Genomic DNA, 16,667 nt, shown 5'->3' with positions numbered 1-16,667 from the left:
TGCAAGTTCCCAGTATTGATTCCCCTGGACTGTGCATCTTGTTTAACTACAACTGATTTTATTTATTACGCTGGAGATGTGCTGCAGAAACAGGCAGGACTGGCTCTCGTTCCTGAATAACTCAATGGGCTCATTCAGTGTCTTCTGTTTGTTTACCTACTACAATGATAAGACAATGTGAGTTATGACTATATCTGATTAGTAAGGAACTCATTGTTCAGTGTTGTGAATGCTGTTTTTCTGAGCTAGATATATGTAGTGCCATTTCTGAACCGGTACAATTATGACTGTATTCTGAAAAGATACCATTGTATTAATTCAGATACCATTGCAACAAGATTGATCTCTTAGAACCGATATATGTAAGGGCACTTATATGCCTTTATACCTATACATCTATATATTTATATCATATAAAACTATATTTAAAAGAAAAAACTAAACTATACAGAAGCAATCAGAATGAAGTGTGAAGGAAAAAGTGGGAGTGTTAGCAGACATAATATGAGTCATTCCCTTTGTAAACACATACTATGTCAACCTGTCATTTTACAGCTGGCAATAAAACAAATCAGTTTGACTAAACCCATCACACAGCAGTGTGGAAGTATGGTTTGAAAAAAGAGAAAAAGATTTAAAAATCTGAAGGTTTTAAACAAAATCTACAGGTCAGTTGAAATAATTCAAATCCTGTTCAATTCTGGAACGGAAATTGAATAATTTAGTTACAATCTAGAATGGGAAGTGACAAGATTAGATTGAGTGACTGTGAAAGTAAAAGTAACTGACCGCAATCTGCTGATAGGACACTTAACCCAGTAAAAACACGTAGATCTTAAAAAGTACAAATGGAAACTTCAACAACATCAAATATGTAAACAACTAAACATATTGAAAAAAGTGTTCATTTGATTTTTAAAAGTACTGAAAACCTTTTATGGACTGTTGCCTATAGAGGGGCCCTATAGCAATAAACTTGTACAACATTGATGTATATAAATGTGCACTAAACATCCACATTTCATTTGGGGATCCTGACAAGTAAGCAACACTATTTAATATTATATGGATGTGTTTATATAAACCCTCTCATTTAGATATACTGATTTGTGTCAGATGGTATTGCATGTATATATTTGTAACAGTAGGTGGCATTAGAGCTACATAAACCTTTTTAAACATTGTTATTTTCTTGCCAAAGCATATTTGCTGATACTACGTTATTCTTACAGCCAATATATAATGTTATATCAAATATAATATAAAATCCATAAATATAACCAGCACATTGTTCAGATATGAATCAATTAAATACATTTAACGATCAAATAAACTAGGAAAATGTACTTCCCAGAGGTTTCATAAAACCACCAGATGGCTATAAAGCAGTGCAGGACTACATTACAATATTGATGTTATTGTATTTATCATCTTGCATCTAGGAATATATGTAATTATTTACAGATTCCCTACATATAATATTTTCCACATGCTCTTTATATTAGAACAATACTGAAAATTCTTCTTCTTATTATTTATTTCATAAAACTCCCGTCAGTGTGTATACAGATTGCATCATCCTTGATTTGGTTTGGGCTTGGCATTTCGTTCAAGCGCTTACTGTGTAGAGATTTTAACGACTTGTTTAGGATCAAATTTCAGATATGTGTCTTCTAATATTTTTTCCTTCTTCTTTTGTTTTATATACATGTCAAGTAGAAGTATCTCCCTGGAAAACAGACAAAACAAACAAAACAACAACTAAAAAATCCCACTATGGAGGCTGGAATTCCCTGGTGGAGTTTCAGGTGTTGTTTACAAATCCTCTCTCATTATCTATTCCTTTCTCTTCAAGGCCAGATTCAGACACACAGCCCCAGCACTGGCTCACAACAGCATCTGTTCACACCTCAGGAAAGCAGGGGTTGCTTCCTTACAGTACTGTGTACGCACATTTTGTTTCTAATTTCTCCAAATGCAATCGGTTATTGTGTCTTCCTCTCCTAGCTTGAGGTCTACTGACTTCGAAAGCTGGCTGATTAACACCATAGACTGGGCTCCATTTATCAGTGCTGGGGCCTACGGAAAGATAGTTTGTAGATATCATTTATTTAATATAAAGGGAGATCACTGTACACTTTGAGATGATTTGACTAAGTTTCCTGGCAAACGTCCAGGCCTCGGTGCCAGGAGGCAGCAGCGTGGATTGAAGGTGAAGCACCGAAGCTAAAAAGTGTCCCCGGGGTCCACTGGCAACACTGCAGTTTGCGTAGTTAATGTATCTTCCTTAACAATTCCTTTAACCCGAACACAGGAAAGGAGTTTGTTCCTAAAAGCCTGATTTGCTTTGATTTCAAACCCCTAAATCTGATGTTTAGTATGTATTTGTTATCAACAGTCCTTTATTCTGCCTCACAGTAGTCTCTGGTTCATCCTCTTCCTCGCTAACCGCATCAACCCGATATGGCGTCTGATAATTTCACAGGGTATTAATCAATGACTCACTATATGTAATAACTGACATGTATCTTCAGATTGGGTTCCTCAGTAAATAATGTCAACTATTGAAAATACAACACAGGGAGTTCCAATTCATTAAAAACGTTGCCGTACAATAATTCTGGTCTTTTGTAATTAGCTCCCCTGATACCAGTTCGCGACTGAAGTTAAAGCTTAAGGAAATTCGGGCTGGAGTTGTCTGTGGGTACCATGGGGAACATCTTCAAAAATTGAGTGTGAAAGATAATGAATTTCAAAGTGCACAGCACAGTTGCTGTTTCCAGGCGGCAATGCTAATATTCTGACCAGGTTTGGAATTTAAATCAGTTTATGGTCTGCTTTATTGATGTAAAACTGATAATCTCCCTATCTCAAACCCCTTAAAAGTCCTATGAGCTCCCTGCAGGAGAATAGGACATATATTTTCTGATGTGGTAGTAGGATTTTAGCTCAAGTCAAGGTGTGTAAGAGTATGGATTGACCAGCCAGCTCATAAGCACTGTAGTGATCAGAGAGAAGACTTTCAAATAAGCAAGGAAAATAAAGATAAAACACAGACTAGATAGTGAAGTGCATGTAGTAGTTTGTGTGCATTGCAATCTCCAGGGACTTTGGTTGAGGATGCAAACTTAATTAGTTTAACCGAAAACGAAAATAAAAAAAAGGAAAGAAAATTGGAGTCAGGCACTGTAACAAACAGAGACAAGGCTACCAGTGAGGGCCTGGAGAGACAGTTTCAGACAACAGTTGGGCCGGTTAGAGGAATATCGATTGCATATTTCCAGTGCAATTAACGACACGCTTTCAGGTGCAAATCTTAGGGATTCATGAATTAGACTCAATTAAACAGCGAACCGTGTGAAGGAAACAAAGACATTCTCTGCATGTTGTGGAAGCACTTATCCGTGGAAATCAATGTAAATGTGTATGTTAATTATCAATTTTCTCATTTATTTGTTTATTTACTCACCCTTTTTTAGAGGGTTTGTTGATATTTTTATTTGATTGAAGAAACACTGGAAGGTATGCACACAACATCTCACCCGAAATCTCACTTCAGAGCGTTTAGTCGTGTTTTGTATACAGCCAGATGCACACATGGTGTCATTTCTCTACCAATGTCTCTGACAATGTGGTGCCATAAAAAATACAGATACACTGTGAACATTGGTTAACAAAATGTATCTTGTTCCCAAGAGTGTAGCCTTTAGCAACCTACACAGTTCTGCTCAGGCACTGTGTGAGCAGTGACGGTACCCGTGGTAAGCGGGTCAGGCTGGCGTTATATTACATCACGTCGCACACGATATCGCATGGAGGGGTCACTTGGCTAAAATGCACATAGGGATCAGTTTAAATTTGCATAATCCCAGCCTTAATACCCATTGCTCTGACTATTTAACAAGATAACAGGAGCTTCTTGTTAAACCATTTTATTGTACATTCAAATATCAAGGAGATGATGGGCAGGTGTCAAATTTTTTAATGATAATAAGCTTAAGTAAAACCAGAACTGAAAATGGTTCTGTTGTTGTTCAGCACATAATGCTCATAATTTAGGCAAATGGGCCAGCCACACAGTAATAAGGGGCCATTTTTCTAGTTTGATGTCTTTCCAAACATGTTTTGAAACACCCATCGACACTTACATCTTTGTCACAGTCCTCTTAGTGGCTCAGAAGGATCCAATCCAGACAGGGACGTGGGTACACAGCACGCAGAATCGGTTCGGCCCAGAGAGCAGAGACGAGGGGGAAGAACGCCAACCGTTTCCGATAAAGGCAAGAGCTGTCACAGCACAGTTAAACATATACGAAATATAATATAAACCAGAAACTGCCTGGAGGTTAATGAGTTAATGAACTGAAAGTAATGGGTAATCGGTGTTACGATGCAGTGAAATGCAGGGATCTCAATCTGACGTTTTTCCTGTAAATAACGGCCAAGGGGAGGGTTGACGAGATGTCATCAGTGACACCAATAGTCTGTCTCTGGTTTACGCTGACATGATGTTTGAGTCACAGGACCGGGTGCCAAATGGGTGACAGCCGACTATAAGACCAGCACACCAATTTCTGTCTTTCTTTCTTTCCTTCTTTCCTTCTTCATCTTCAGGATTAGTCTAGCTGTGTGTTTAGGGTCATGATCATATTGAGAAACAAGTCAAGCCTTCACCCACCATTTGCCTTTCGAGACCTGAATAACACCTAAGAATGTGCAATTTGTCCATAACCATCTTTGGAAAATTATGTTGACATGATTTATGTTTGTATGTATGTATGAATATATATATTTATTAAAGTATTCATGTATCAGTCTTCTGAATTGTTTTATTGTACATTCTTTTAACCAACAACACAAAACAATAACTAGAGACAGAGGTAAACCACGGTGAGGACACATCCGTCAGTTTCTCCCTGACGACTGCGATGAGCTAATCTGTGTCATGCCTTTAGGGAAACATCTGTATATCTCGGTTTGATGTTGCTGCATCTAGGAATGTCCTTCAGCAGTATTTATGAACGCTCCCCCATTCTCAAGCAACTGGAATAATTAAGAATGCCATGTCTGTTGCCTCCAAATCGCCCTAAGAATGAGGTCACGCGCTGACATGCTAACACACTTTCTGCTGTCACCCCTGTCTTTCTGTCTTTTGTCACTGGGGTATTGACCTTATACGGATGCCCATTCGGGCGTAATGTCTTGAACAAGATTTTCAGTGGGACGTTACAGGAACAAATGGTCACAATACTCACTCAAGATGTGGATTTAATTACCGATAAAACAGATACTCTAATTCCACGGATTATTAGCAGGTTTAACGAGAATACTATGAAATCCAATTGTATAATTTTTTATTAAATGAAAATGAAGAAATAGAAATGGATGTGATCACAGAGAAGAATACAGGGGTTCCATCAACATATGCAGATATTAAAGCAATTTCTTCCAATATCTACTGTATATCAAGACCAGGACAAACAAGCCAACACAAGTATGCCTGATCTTTAAATAAAACATTTTCTGCTTTTTAAAATTAGATTGTACCACAAATTACATGCGCACATCATCCCTGAGCTAATTCAATTTCTGAGCTAAATTCAACCTCTTCCTGATAGTGGTTTAAATCCTGCAAGTTTTATAACTTCCCGCTGGTGGTCGCCGATCTCAACCTGGTCACCCTACATGACTGATAACATAACACCAATTACATGAACATATAAACGCATCAAAGGGACTTAATTGAGCAGGGATATCGCAGCGATAATAGAAAATGTTCAAGCTAATGAGAGAGGAGAGATGTAGACAACACACAGAGGTTCCCCTAAAACATGAACTGGCAGGATGCCTGCTTCTGATCACATGGTAACTGTAGCATTCAACGGCACAACTGATGCAGCTTGCTCCTTTAACCATACAGAGTTTACAAGCATTCAGTCAGCCACAGGAGCTGCTCTTGTGTGGCAAGCTGAGGAAACCCCAAAGTCCCACTCACAGATGGCTCCGACAGCCCGGGTTCGAGCCACAGGACCCACATCAGCCAGGCTGGTGCCGTTTGGGAAAACATGCAACAATAATCTGCTGTATTTATATTAATTCGCAACCAGCTGGGCACAGTGAGGTTTTCAAACATCGTAAAGGAATAATCGTGTTTATTCTCTGATTAACAGGTTGTTTAAAATACACTGCTCTTGTTTAGTCTCTAATCTTGGCACAAGCCCACTCCTCCAAACCCTGCTGACTTTACGCTGTGCTTTGAAAACTCATCGCTTGGGGACTCAAATAATTGCCAAAAGGATTTTGTGAGTCCCCAAGCTGGTTACTGAATGGTATCTAAGTCAATTACTTCCCAAACACACTAATGCACTGTGATAGAGGATCCTTAGGGTGTCTCTGTGGTCTACTACAGAATTATACCCAGATGTGGAAGGGCAATACTTTCAAACATCACAGATGTATTTATTTATGTGTTTGTGTGTGTGTGTGTGTGTGTGTGTTTATTTGATTCTATTTAAAACATAATTAGACTTAATAAGTTAATTCACAGTATGCTGTTACAAAGGAAACATTTAAACAGAGAAAGCAATGCCTATACGATACAAAAATATACACATTCATACAAGCTGGTCAAATGACTATGTACCCGTGTCTTGAGGTCAGCATGAAGGTTATAGGGTGCAACACAAGAGATAAACAATGAAATGGGAGGACCCAGAGGCACACTTTGGGTTGGAGAAATGACATTATCGTAAACAAATACAACCTCCCTTAAGTTGCAACAAGGTATCCACAGACAAGCAACTTCGTCTTCTAAATGAACCCACTATACAAATCAACAGAGAACGAGTCACAAAAAGGCCACATAACTTGAACTAAACCAAAAGACACAACTGAAGACACTAGCACAACTTCTCTATCAACTCTTGGCCTGGCTTTCCAGAGGGCTGAAGGTGTCTCCCAGATGTTTGATGTTCTGGTGCTGGTCGATCAGTCAATCAGAGCCCCCTGGGAGACAGCAGTCCAGTTCTGCAGCTCATTAAGGCTAACTTTACTGGCACACAATACAAGAAGTGAACTCTGTGCTCTAGACACGTACACTGCTTTTGATCTCAGCTTGAAGTGTGATGGATGAAACTTGTTTCACAGGACATCATATTAATCAGACTCGACTGAGAAGAGATGTGGTAATTGGAATACGGGAAGAGGGCAATATAGCATGAAAATCATATGTGATCTTTTAAAAAACTGTCCCTGTGATGTGCAGGCTGATCTAAGCGTTTCTGCCCATTTGCTGCCCATCTGCCTTTAATTCCTCTGCATTATAGCTGGAGAAAGTGAGTGTAACAAAATGTTTTCCTTGATGCTTCTCTTCTAACCTGGGGGTTTCTCATTCCCGGAATTCCTTTGATCTCCTCTGTTTATTCTTGTTCTTGCAATTTGTCTCTAACTTAACTAAGCCCTTAAAAAAATCATACTTCAAAATTTCATCCTGTAACGAGCATCTTCTTCCTCTAGTGTGTCCTTCTTTAAAAGCTTCTCATTGGTCAACGGGAGCCGCAAGCAAGACTCCACTCGCCGCAGAGAGCCTCCTTGAGCAGGTAATTCTTCAAATGGCAGCCAGACACCACTCTTCCATCTTCTGCCAAATTACAGAGACGACAGATGTCTGGCAAGCATGTGAGAAATGACCCCAGCTGAACTCGAGATCCCATGCCGTGTGAGCAGTGATGTCACGATCGCCGACAGTGGGGCAGGCACGGCTTGCTTGGGTCTGGGAAATGTTACCCAGCCCTGTTGTTGGAGTGGACATGCTATGATCCTTCATGGAAACAGCTGGATGACATCATTGGATCAATTACCTTTTAGCATGCAACCAGATGTGCCAGCCCTTAATTGTTATGTTTCTTGTGTTCTTAACCAACGACACTCCCCAAACAGCAACTCCAGAGGTCTCCCTTTGAGTCCAGATGTAAGAGGGCTTATTGTGAACTTGCTTGGAGGGGTGCCGGTGAATATTTTGTAGTTGTTTAGTCAGTCCTTAAGTATATGTAGACTTCTTCATCCATTTTCCTTTAGCACAGAAGCAAACAGATTTAATTTGTTATATACCTTCTTAAACTTCTTAAAATTAGTTGATATCTCGATTTTCTGCTGGCTTTTACAGTCCTGGAGCGTTTCCACTCATCTCATTGTTTTCTCCTTTATTGATACAAAGAAGATTAAGGCATTAGACTTTGCAATGGATTTTTCTGCTTCAGCAATTAAAGAGTCTGATAAATCGTCCTTTGAACCGACGTTTCTTTCAGTAACTGTGCATTTGTGTAGCAAATCCATACAATAAAAACAAATGGACCAAAACTAGATGGGTACTCAGACAATCAGTATTATAAAAATGTGTATTGTAAAATAGTTTTGCTTAAAATACACAGACGTTTTGTGATCTATATTTCATTGTCATAATTTGAAACGTTTCAACATTTGATGAGCGTATAGCATCATATTAGGAATGGTGACTCCCAAGTTCAATGAGCTCCTATTTAATCATAGAAACCAGATGTTTTAATTACCCCTTTCAAACACATAATTAGGATTTTGAATCGGCTTGATTACAAACCTAAACCTTAAAGATGTTTTTTTATAGGCTGCACTTGATAATGTCAAGAAAAACTAAAATAATATGTTTAATATGTGACGGGTAATTGTGTTTTATTCTAAGCAATGTGCTTTGTAATGTAATTATGTATGTTGGTTTTATGGTTATTAAAGGGTGGGCTGTATGTTATTAAATTCACTGTGAGTTTCTTTCCTTTGAAACAGTAAGATTGATTATTTAGCTATTGTTTTAAGGACTGAAAAGGCTGGTTTTGCTGATATATTTTGATGATTTGTATTCATTCGCAGCTTTGATTATACACATGGATGGCTAGCAACCTGGGAATGCATTAAAAGCGGAATGTGTTCATTTGTTTATTTATGTATTCACATTACTTCATAATAATTATTTGTTTATGTATTATAGCTGTTCAATTAAAGTGGTTGAATTGAATTTGCAGGCGGATGCGTTTCAGATTGTCCGCCAGCCGGGTTGTGCTGACTCGGCAGCGTTGGCCCTGTTGTGTTCAGGTGGTTCACCTTTTTCTTGCAAGAGCAAAACAATAGACACATGCACTTCAAAAGCCAATGCTGAGTTTAAGACACCTAAATATCGATCACATCAACACTGCACACACGGCCTGCTGATCCGTGATGTCAACCTTGAGGACTAGAGGTAATTGTAGTTGTAGCCCTTGTGGATTCAGCTCATTGGGAGGCTTATTGTCACCTTGAATGTATACCATGGTAATCTGCCATTATGGTCACCTGGTGTCTTTCCATGTCTCAGCAACTTTCCTACACTGCACATTGTTTTTACTGTGGTATACTACAGTAAATGGCAGTTACACATGCGTATTAGCACTGAAATAGGATCACACTGCACATCATTTGGATCTTTAATATGTTCACTGTTTCATCTCTGGAAATTTCCCTTTGCTACGTCTGCTTATTCACAAGCTGTTCTTCTGAAAACCAATGCAACATGTGGTGATGTGCAATGCTGTGGTTTCTGGGATTTCTTTGCTCTTTAAAATGATTCAGTCTCTCTTAAAGATTACACTGTCACAAGTGTGGCTCTAGGCATATTTTTACTGGGGAATAATATGCTCTCTATTATGGTGATGACATTGAACAATGGGGACTGGTTGTAAATAGCTTTTTTTGTGTTTTTTTTTTAAGAAAATATTCATTTTAAAAAGAAAAACCAACTTATATTATTCTTTGTAGTTTATTTGCTTACGTTTGATATATTTGATATATTTTTATGTTTTATGTTTTTTCCATTGACAGTATTTATGAGGAAATAAAAGGTTGTTTTAATAAATTACCCCTACATTAATGTTGTATACAATTAATTATGCATCTTATCATTTTGATTATGCAAAATGGTATGAGAACAGTTATGGGAAAGATGTACAGTGGAGCATGCCCCCGATATTGTTGTTGTTGTTTTAATTAATGTATAAATAGTTTTAATTTTCATAGCTGACCTTCATTTCTCCCAGTTGTGTAGAGTAACGTGCAACGTGCTTCTTAACTACCAACAACAACTTTATTACGAGGAATATTATATGTAAACCTACTGCACATGTAAGTGGAGAAAAAAACTAGTTTGAAAGAGTCAAAATGCTGTGATAATATTTACTAACTGTCTACTTCAGGATCAAAATGTTGAGAGAATATTTACTAACTGTGTCTGCAATACCAACGTGGACAGAATAACACATTTTGCTTTTGTTGCCTCTGATGCCTGACAGGCCATCCTGTGACATCTCTGTCAGCGCCTCTCAAAGGCCGGTCTTTGTGCGCTCTGCAGCGCTCTCTTTGTGCCCTTTGTGATGTCACAGGCATCGTCCTGCGGTTCAGAGCGGTAGACAGCACTGTGTCCAGTCGGAGGGCAGCAGGGACGGCTGTGGGGATGGGGTTGATGCCGTACTGTGCATTTTGGATATTGGCTTCAGGCTTTTAGACAGTGGGTGATTACTCATGGCTCGTGCAAAAGGCAAAGTTGGATGACAGCAGCCTCTTATACCTGCTGCAAGGGTTTTATGGTTGCTGTTTGTTTGTTTTTTAGTTGTTGTTTTGTTCCTCTACACTAGTTTAGGTTTGCTCAATTTAATTTTCCCCCTTTGTAATCTATTATATATATGAATAATACATCACATTATTATTATTATTATTATTATTATTATTATTATTATTATTATTATTATTATTATTATTATTATTATTATTATCAAAACAAAAAAACACAATCTGGCAACATGTTTATCCTGTTGTTACGATTCTCTTCTTAATGTCATGCACTGCAATAACCTGGTGCCATAAGGTCTGAAGGTCAGAGAAGTCAAGGAACAACTATATGTAATGGGTGAGCAACTCCAAATACAGTATAGACTGAACAAATCTAACCAACCAGCTGCAAAAATAATACATTGTCATAATACATCCTATTGTTTATTAATTCATTTTACCCATTACCTTTATTTATTTTTCCATTCGACCTTCCTGCCTGGGAGAAGGGCAGGGTGCAGACTTCGGCACACAAGCCAGCATCTACACAGTTTGACAGTTACATGTAAGCTGACACGGAAATGTATTCTAAAGGAGCCGATCGTTTACAACTTTAGTTTTTAACCCCCCTTCCACAGCACGAGAATGGATGTCAGTTTCTGTTCAACGATGATCATAAATGCATTCATTTCCCTGCCTCATTATTATTTTGTATTTCTTTGCAGAGCTGTCAAATTCAATCTCCGTGGCTTCTGGGCCCCGTCAGGCACCCCAGAATTCCCCTCACAGGTTCGCTGTTGTAACTTCCCTTGTGCTCCCTTTCAATCTGTCAAGAAGGACAGCTGACACACGCAGGAGAGGGACTCAGATGCCTGCTGAAGAAGGAAGGAATCTATATGCATCACAAGAAATAGCTTTACATTTACAACATCATACCATAGCTGTCTTCACAGACACTCATTCTGGATTGGTTTTGAGCTTTTTGTTTGAACCACTTGTATCGGCAGCAAGATTGACTCCCAAGGTGAATGATTAGCAATATAAGTATCCGTATCAATAAAAGAGATCTTGCTGGACTGTGCTAGGTTAGTGAGAGGAGTGATCTCATTGTAAAGAGCGCTATAATACTGCGTTCAGCCCCTATTCTGGATGTTTGGAAGTCTAACACAAGGAAGCTACTGACTCCCAGACCTACCTGGAGTCAGATTGATGGAAGTCTACCTGGCTGGTCAGACCCTGGCTTTGATCGACACCAGGTGTGAAGAGTCTGGGAGGAGAGACTTCAGTAGATCAGTCCAGTTGAGGCTCAGGAAAGGAGGAGATACCTGTTCTGATGCTCTGATGCTTTGATATGGCTTGAAAATAAGAACAAATGAAAGTTTAGAAGGAGGACCCGTTCCACTAATAGTGCATACTTCAGGTCTTCTTGACTTTAATTCACATTCTTATTTCCCTCCTAATTTGTTTGTGCCATTGTATTTTCATTATTTTGTGGGGCGTTTGGTCTTTTTTTGACAAGTAATGTTTCATTGACAGTTGGTTCGTTAAGTTTAATTTATGCCTCGTTTTTTTATTTTCCCCACCCTTGTTAATTAAAGCACTCGAAGGGAAGATAGAACCACGATCTCCCGACTATTTATGTCAATGGGCCACACAGCCATGTCTGAGTTTTCTTGTCACCCGGCTGTTAAAAGGTTCAGTCAGTCTCCTTTAGTGCATAAATTGAATGTACTCTCTCAAACAATGGAGTAATTATCCTTGCAAAAGCCGCACCAAGGAGCAAAGCAGAAACAAACTCCAGGGATAAATGTAGGCTGCCAATCAAGATCGTGATGAGTCTTTAGACCAGCTTATTATAATTTGCTTTGATTATTGTAGCAATTGGCTGACAGAAAAGACTGGCGCAATTAAGAACATGGCCAGACTCCAAACTGTGACAGTAAAAGGCACTTATAAATCATATATATTTAGTGTTCACAAAGAAATAGATTTTTTTTGTAAACAGTGTTTGAACAGCTCCCTCCTGCCCTTTTGAACACATATACATATTGACAGGGGGAGAGATTAGGAAGATGCTTCACATCACAGAGAGATGTTTGTAGGCATGTTCAAAGTGGATGGAATAAATGCCAAATTAAATCAGTACAGCTTTATTGGATCTAAAAATGATGTGCTTTAGGTCCAATAGTACTTAATTCAGGAAAGTTTATTCAAGGTCAAGCAGAATTGAAGCACTAAAGTACTCTTATAATTAGCCAGAACCTACCTATTTGCCATTCGATTTCTAATGCTATTTAGTAACCAAAAAATAAACAAAGCACTTTATGGCATAGCATATCTTTATGTAAAAGTACTAAAAAGAAATTTCAGATAACACTATAATATGTATGTGGCTTAGCAACTGGAGATATTTTGGCCTGAAGTTGTTTGGCTGAGGGAATAGGAGGGGAGGGGAGAGAGAGGGATGGCGGAGGAGGAGGGATGGAGAGAGTGCAGGGCGCAGTAGGGATGCAATGTGATTTTAGAAGCTGGGAAGGGGCGTTCATTTATACCTCTTATTTGTGCTCAGGTGGGTCAGTTCGTTCTTGATTCTAGCTAGAAAGTTAGTGTTTTAACAGCACAAGGCTTTACTGGGTCAGTCATCACCATGTGTTTGCTATAATGCTTAAAAGCTAGACACTGGGTTGTGACTGAGGGGTCATGTGGTCGAGTGGGTGAAGAAAGTTACTTGGAGTACTTTTGAGTGAAATTCTGATTTATATTACCCATTTATACTGCAGTGATCCTGAGGCCTCAATAGGGGGCTTGGACCTCTTAGTGATATGTTAATGTCAGCGCACTGTGGTGAGGGAGACTGGGGTTTGAGTCTTGCTGTAGCCAGAACCCCACAGGATGTTACATTGGTGTCAGCGATGGGATGGAAGAGCAGTTCAGAAATTACTTGGGGGTTTAGTGTAGTGATCCTGTGGCCTTGCTAGGGGTTCTGGGCCTGTTAGTGATTTAGTAAGGTCACTATACTGTGGTGCAGAAAACCAGGGTTCAACCCCCCCAGGATGTTACAATGTACACATACTAATACTAAGTATTTTCTTTAATAACAGAAAGCATGTTTCTTCAGTGTACTCTGTGTTTGTGTCTTTGTTTGAAATCACATGATATAAGAGTGATATTTTTCAGTGTTCTCCCTGTTATTTTATCCATTTTTCTGTGTCTCCCTGTAAACGCAATGCAGACAATCTATTTGTCTGATGATTGTGGCTCAAATTTTAGGGTACTGGCTGGTTTCTTTGTCTTTGTCTTTTCTTTGTTCTTTGCTTTTAAAACAGTTTGAATACATCTTCGTGGGAGTATTGGATAGCAGGTAATATTTAGAGGTTTTTAGGTTTTAATTGTATATATTAGAACTCCTATTCTCGCAGCAATATATATGCCTGGCATGTTTCTAACTTATCATTCCTAAACGTTTAATGATTTTTTTTTCCCTTTCAACCAGATTACACCTCCTGAAATAATGCTCAAGTCAATCGAGTTATTTCACAGAGATGCTTCCATTTCTCTTCCTCCACTGATTCCTCCAGTATATTTCTGCACATTAAATTTGCATGTAACTCAGAGAAAGACAATATTTGCGGCGGCCTCTGCAGATGCCGGTGCAGTCATGCAGTTTCGTGAGAGTACTCTACATAAGAGCACTTGCCTGAACAAACGCTGTTTACTTCACATCTGATCAATATCACCCTTCTTCACCAAACGCAACAAAAGCAACCCCCCCAAAAGATATAAGCCGATTTTAATGTTTCATTATCTCTTTAATTTTAATTGGAAATTCCAAGAGCTCCGTCTATTGCCTGATGTTCCGTAATATCCCGTTGTGCTGCACTTCTGAATGACTTCACCCCGAGCTCGATTGTTTGCATACCTTCTACAGTTACTTCCAAGAAACATTGCACACGGTCATATTGCCCCAATAGTCACCCAGTGGTGAGAGGCGGACAAGTCTTGAACACCCAGCAAGCTGACAATGTCACACAGGATGCACTGCACTGCACTATGGGTAGATCATGTACAGGGAAAGTATACATCACCCATAGCTACAACACCATGTAGATCAACTTAATACCTTAAGGTAAGAACCATGAAAGTGCGGGTTCTGGCTCATAGCCGATTATGAGCCATTACCTTGAATTATTAGACAGCTTCTAGCATTCTTCCTCTCATCATATTATAGGTTTATGCTGTCGTACATTATTATTGACATAAAGTAGGCAAAGAAAATGTCTTCTCTGATCTTAATAAAATGTGGCACCTCTTTCCATTTGGAGCAACACTGGCTACTCTAAGGTTGTCACCTCACAGGCTACATTTTTCCATAGGGTTAAGACTGCTGTGGGGTGCAACATTTTGTCTGGCAAAATGGGCAGGTCTGATGCAAAGAGAGAAATTCTTAGACATCGCCCTTGACTCTGGAAGCGCACTGCAAACAAACCTGCCGAGCCCTTGCTCACCATCTGCCTGTCGCCCACTTGTCGATGCACTCTGCTGTTCCATAGCAGTTGGAAACGGATCTGCATCATGGATTGATCTCACTTAAATACATCTGAAAATGTCTGGGAGGAAATGGATGCTTTTGTAAACTGACTGAGGGGAAGAAAAACGAACAAATTACACTATTTAATATTAATCTCAAGTGTATATTATTTCTGGGAAGCTGAAATGAGCTAAACTAATTGTGTTTCCGTACGAGAAGAGAAAGCATATGAACACAAATATGCCATTACATGTTTGGCCTACATATGCACAGCTATAGATAGTAACAATATGAGGAAAACAGGAGACACATTTATCAGAGCTTGCACTCACACACACAGGTGGAATGAATTCCCATTGTCTACGGCGCCAATGTTTCCTGGATAGGCAAGATAGATGGTTTAAACATTTAGAAAAATAATATCTTAAATATGTGTATCTTTATCATACAAATGTGCTATATCACAATTCCAGTAATTTTCATTCCCATAAAGCAGTGTGATATGCAGCTTACATGTGTGTGAAATTTTAAGTTTGGACCGGGCTAAACAATTAGTAAGAAGTAAGAAGGCCGGCCAACTAATACATAATAAGCACATTTCTAACTTAATCTACAATTGATAACTGGAACGCATGCAACTACAAATAGTGATATAAATATAAATGATATATTCTGACGTATTTTGGGGCTTTCATGACAACCACGGCTTTCATGTGAACTGGCAAGGCTCTGTGAATGGAAATGCAGACGAGATATCTTGGTTACCATAGAAATACCATCAAAATGAATGGGACTTCTTTACATTTGCAGGAATAGGCTTCTCAGTCAATAGGTCTCTTATGTTTAAAATATTCTCTCATTTCTGTATCACTGGCTAATATGGAAGGACGTGCACGGAGATCCTGAATGTACAGAAGGCAAAATAGGTGTTTGTGTGACTGCCCAGTGCTCAGATCGAACTTGATAATATATGAAATTCCATCAGAAATCTCAAAACATGTATTTTCTCTTGCCTCGCTTAATAACCATGTTTATTCTAATTTTGAATTGAATTGATCGCTGTGAAGACTGCAGACCCCAACACAACACATTGCTGATTAACATTTATGAAAATGTTGCACGCCTGCCAATCTCAGCCACAAATGCTTACGGAGGTTATATAATAATTATAATTTTCATTTCCTGAGGTAACAAGCGCTAGAAGAAATTGTCTCAACCTTCATCACCGTGTTAATCAAAGCATGGTCGGTACGCTAGCTTTATAATCACATTGGAGCAACAATCAATCCTTTCTGGTAACACTATGTGACAAGATTCATCCGGCGTCTAGTGAATGTCTAATACGTTTAAGCATTGTTTACTTATCTAATGGGGAACAAAGTGCGGAGATAAAAGGGTTATGGTTCCTGCTCAAGAGAAAACAAACCTGGATTCAGATTTTACCTGGGGACATTTTCTCTATTGGATTTGCCTGTAAATACTTTTAGTGGCACGACGGAAACGTAATGGATGTTCACCAAAATGAGTTTCC

This window comes from Amia ocellicauda, chromosome 15 (genome assembly GCF_036373705.1).
Source record: "Amia ocellicauda isolate fAmiCal2 chromosome 15, fAmiCal2.hap1, whole genome shotgun sequence".
Lineage (NCBI taxonomy): Eukaryota > Metazoa > Chordata > Actinopteri > Amiiformes > Amiidae > Amia > Amia ocellicauda.
Note: the sequence above shows the minus strand (reverse complement) of the source record.